This window comes from Bison bison, unplaced genomic scaffold (genome assembly GCF_000754665.1).
Source record: "Bison bison bison isolate TAMUID 2011002044 unplaced genomic scaffold, Bison_UMD1.0 scf7180017864085, whole genome shotgun sequence".
In the NCBI taxonomy this organism is placed as follows: Eukaryota; Metazoa; Chordata; class Mammalia; order Artiodactyla; family Bovidae; genus Bison; species Bison bison.
In genome coordinates, this window is record NW_011494657.1 from 162,107 (window position 1) to 167,319 (window position 5,213).

General features: G+C 42.7%; 1 protein-coding gene across 1 annotated transcript in view; it reads left to right on the forward strand.

Moving 5' to 3' along the window:
• PILRA (paired immunoglobin-like type 2 receptor alpha) overlaps positions 1 to 5,213 on the forward strand; it is a 17,409-nt gene that overhangs the window by 1,555 nt on the left and 10,641 nt on the right. The window lies entirely within an intron of this gene.

Here is a 5,213-nt window from a genome sequence, read left to right on the forward strand (position 1 = left end):
CCAGCCATGAGCTCAGCCCACACACACAGCAGGTGCCGAGGGGCCCCGTGCCCCCATCACATGTTTTCCCATCTCCCCTTCCTTCTCTGCTCTGAACCCCAGAACATCAGTTCAACCATCCTTCCCTCGGTTCATCTCTCCTCGCTTTCCTTCTCCTTCTCCCTCCTTCCATCCCTTTTACCTCCTTCCCTCTCTGGAACCCCATGTGGTTCCAGTCACCCAGTCCCCAGGTCCACCCCGACCGTGCCCCTCTATCCTGGCCATGACGAGGCAGCAGTCCCGGCAGCCCCCCTGACTGTGCCCTGCATCCCAGGGGGACACCTTGGCAGCATCGCCCTGGCTGACCTTCCCCACAACCCCCAGTACAGAGGTCCTGCTCCTGTCCTCCAGTCACAGGAAGGGAACCGAGGCTCGCACAGCAAACACCTGCCCCAGGTCACTCCTGGTGCGGGTGGGGTTTGACCCCAGTTTAACCCCAGAGCCTCCCTTCTTAACCATGAGCTGCTTGGACTCACCTACTGACTTGTCATCTTGTTTTGACTATTTTTAACCTAATAATGGATGTGTAGCATCTGTCACTCAGTGGGGCGTTGGAACTTCAACAGTGTATCTGACTTCAGGGTAGAGAGGAGGGGTTCTCTTCTAGGCACAGGCAATAAGGAAGTGTGTCACCAGTAGATAATTTTTTGAAAACTGAAAATTGATTAAACTTGTTTGCTTTTTGCAATCACTTGTGCTGGTGATTCTAAGCAGTATGTGACTCAACCTGAATTAAGCAGGACAGCTTTGGGTTAATATTTCCTGCACTTCCTCCAAATTCCCTTAAATGGCCTTTTTGGAGGGACTATGGTCTCCTTAAATCCCTCTTCTTCCTTTCTTAATTCTTCCTTCTTTTTCTCCTTTCTCTATTTCAGCCACATTTCCTACGAGTTTTTTCATCGGTAAATTAATTTTTTCAGTCAATTCAATCAACTGGATGGTCATGCTTATTTTTACAGGAAAGTAATAAAAAGAGATGTTTTTAATCCAAGTGAAGTACCACCATGCAAAAACATCACACCAGAGGAATATCTATAGCAAACATAACTCATAAGTTTGAGATTGGCTTATTAATTTTTTTTTTACAAATAGTTTTATTTATGTAACCAAATCTAATTATATTCTCACTTATAGTTTTTCTTTTATTTCTAAATCCCAAACCCCACATCTCACTAGAGGTAAAAAATAGTTTTCCTAATTTTTGTAAGATTTGATTACTTTTCATAATAAGTGAAAGAGAAATTTGCTCAGTCATCTCTGACTCTTTGCAACCCCATAGACTATAGAGTCCATGGAATTCTCCAGGCCAGAACTGGAGTGGGTTGACTTTACCTTCTCCAGGGGGTCTACCCAAACCAGGGATCAAACCCAGGTATCCCACATTGCAGGCAGATTCTTTACTAGCTGAGCCACAAGGGAAGCCCAAGAAAACTGGAGTGGGTAGCCTATCCCTTCTTCAGGGGATCTTCTCAACTCAGAAATTGAACCGGTGTCTCCTATATTGCAGGCGGATTCTTTCCCAACTGAGCTATCAGGGAATCCCTTTTCATAATAAAGCTCTTCAATACAGTGAGAATTTATCTTGGTAAATGGTGTGAGAAAAAGAACTAAGTTGATCCTTATACCAAGAAACAAATCAATTGTCCTCACTTTGTTATTGAATCAGTTCAGTTCAATCCAGTTGCTCAGTTGTGTCTGACTTTTTGCGACCCCATGGACTGCAGCACGCCAGGCCTCCCTGTCCATCACCAACTCCCGGAGCTTGCTCAAACTCATGTCCATCGAGGCAGTGATGCCATCCAACCATCTCACCCCCTGTCGTCCCCTTCTCCTCCTGCCTTCAATCTTTCCCAGCATCAGGGTCTTTTCTAAGGAGTCAGTTCTTCACATCAGGTGGCCAAAGTATTGGAGTTTCAACTTCAGCATCAGTCCTTCCAATGACTATTCAGGACTGATTTCCTTTAGGATTGACTGGTTTGATCTCCTTGCTGTCCAAGGAACTCTCAAGAGTCTTCTCCAACACCACAGTTCAAAAGCATCAATTCTTAGGTGCTCAGTTTTCTTATCTTTATTTCTTATTATTGAATATTTCCCCCTTTTTCCATTGATTAATAGGCCTTAGCTTTTAAGTTCTTTTGTAAAATAGCATCCATTTCCGGTCTATCCATTCTGTTTCACTAGTCTGTGTTTTCTTTTCTTTAATATTCATTTGTTTGGCTGCGCCGGGTCTTAGCTGTGGCATGCAGGATCCTCGTTGTGTGTGGGATGCAGCTGTGGCATGCAGACTCTAGTTCCCCGACCAGGGATGGAACCTGGGCCCCCTGCACTGGGAGCGCAGAGTCCTAGCCATTGGACCACCAAGGAAGTCCCTATATTTTGTTACATTAGTAGCACACTGTTTTAGTTATTATAACTTTATCATGTTTCAATGGCTGTTAAGACTTTTTCCATCACAATCACATTACTTCTTCCTCAAAAACTTCATTGGTGTTGCCTGCCTATTCTTCCACACAAATGTTAGAATAAGTTTGCCAAGTTTCTAGAAAAACATTCCTGTTGGTTTTTTAAATCAGAATTGCATTAAGTCTATAAAGTAACTGACAGAAATTGAAATCAGTATAACGCACAATCTTTTTGCTGAGGAATAGGTCCTATTTTATATCCCTAAGTAAACCTTTGTAGTGTTCTTCCAAAGATCATGTGTCTCATAAGACTTTTCATATTCTTTATTTTTATTATTAATGTGCAATATGTAAAAAAATGTGTACTTGGTATAATTTTCACTCTAAAAGTAATGCATAAATTCTGGCCAAGATTCTAGGTTATATGCATATGTTTACCTCCACTCCCTCCAAAAATCTACTAAAATGACAGCAAAGGGAATTTTTTTAAGACAAAAACCCAAAGGGACAAAAACATTTGCAAGTTAGGTGACAAAAACAAAATTTTGGAAGTGGGAAATAGACCAGAGGAATTAAACCCTAAGTCAACAGTGGGGACATCCAGAAGGAAGGCAATTTATACTGCAAAACCCCTTAAAGGGTCAGGAATAGCAACTCCTAGTACCCATGAAACTGGGCGTGGAAGGGGACCTGGAAACTAGAGCACTAACTGAAGTGTATTTAGGAAGCAGAGACACCTCCGCACTCTTACACTTCACCCCAGCAAAAGACTGGATATATGCATTCTAGAAACAATAATCCACAGGGAGTCTTAGGGAGGTACCCTGGGGCATACCCGGAGACAAGGGTTCAGTTCTTAAATTCGGAGATTTGGTGAACTGATGAGACCTGAAATACTTTGACCCTTGTAGAGGCCTCACAGGACGCAGGCAGCCAGGCTGGTACTCCCACACCACACACCCACTAAGGGCAGACAATCAGGAGACTCTTCTCTGGAATAGCTATCTGATGGGCCTGAAAAGATCTAGAAATCTAACAGATCACTCTACTCACTGTAGAGTGAGTCATACTGTCCTACTCACTGTAAAGTGATCTGACATGCACTTTCTGCTATAACACACTCACATCTTCATGCATGTTGGGAGCCAAGGGGACAGGGTGGCTGGGGTCTTGGCCTTGCACCAAATGCCCTGCAGTGAGGACTATACCCTCACCTCATCTGTGCCCAGGATGCCTGTTTTTAAAAGCTTTGAACTAAACATTTAAGGAATGTTTGTCCCATGAGATGCAGAGAGCAGAACAATCAAGGGGGAAGGGAACGTGGAAGAATCCAAAACAATGAAAGGAGACTGAAATTTTCAAAGAACCGTCATCCTCATAAAGTTAAAGAATTTCATGTATATGACACAATAGAATGCTTCGCAAAAGAGCTTTCAAAACAAAAAAAGAGATCTTAGAAATTAGAAGTATACTAGCAAAGATGGAAAACTCAATACATGATTCAAAGATGAAGTTCATGGAAATATATTAAAAGGTGGGAGAAAACTGAAAGATTTGGATATTGTAGTTCAAGAAAATTCAAAGATTTGGATATTGTTGTAGTGGTTTGAACAGTGGCCCCCAAACAAGTGAATAATATCTTATATGGCTGCAGATGTGATTCAGTTGAGGAATTTGAGATGAGGAGGTTATCTGGGATTATCTGGGTGGACTCTAGATGCTAATAAACATGTCCTTATAAGAGAGGGGCAGTGGGAGACTGGACACAGATGGAAGAGCAGGCAATGTGACCACAGACACAGAGACTGGGGTGAAGCAGCCATTAGAAGCCAAAGAAGCAAGGAACAGACTGCCCCCCACCACAGAGCCTCCTGAGTGATGCAGCCTGGCTGACACCTTGATTTTGCCTTCTGGCCTCCAGAACTGTGAGCAAGTAAACTTCTGTTGTTTAGAGTCACTCAGTTTGCAGCAATTTGTCATAGCAGCCTTAGAAATATAATGTTGGAATTATAAGGAAGGATAAGACAAATTGAGAATTGGTCCAAGAGTTCCAATCTCTGAACAAGTTTTAAAAACAGAGAAAAAAGGCAGCCATGGGGAAGAAAATATCAAAAAAGCTACTATAGAAATTCTCCAGAATGAAAGAACCCAGCAACATGAGTAAAAATAAAAAGACGAACCCTGGGGGTACTGCAACATACAAATTTCAAAACACCAAGGATAAGCTCAGTTCAGTCTCTTAGTCATGTCCGACTCTTTGTGACCCCATGGACTGCAGCCCACCAGGCCTCCCTGTCCATCACCAACTCCCAGAGTTTACTCAAACTCATGTCCACTGAGTCAGTGATGCCATCCATCTCATTCTTTGTCCTCCCCTTCTCCTCCCACCTTCAATCTTTTCCAGCATCAGGGTCTTTTCAAATGAGTCAGTTCTTCACATCAAGTGGGCAAAGTATTGGAGTTTCAGCTTCAGCATCAGTCCTTCCAATGACTATTCAGGACTGATTTCCTTTAGGATGGACTGGTTGGATCTCCTTGCAGTCCAAGGGACTCTCAAGAGTCTTCTCCAACGCCACAGTTCAAAAGCATCAATTTTTTGGTGCTCAGCTTCTTTATAGTCCAACTCTCACATCCATACATGACTACTAGAAAAACCATAGTCTTAACTAGATGGACCTTTGTTGGCAATGGTTTTTGTGGTAATGTCTCTGCTTTTTAATATGCAGTCTAGGCTGGTCATAACTTTTCTTCCAAGGAGTAAGCGTCTTTTAA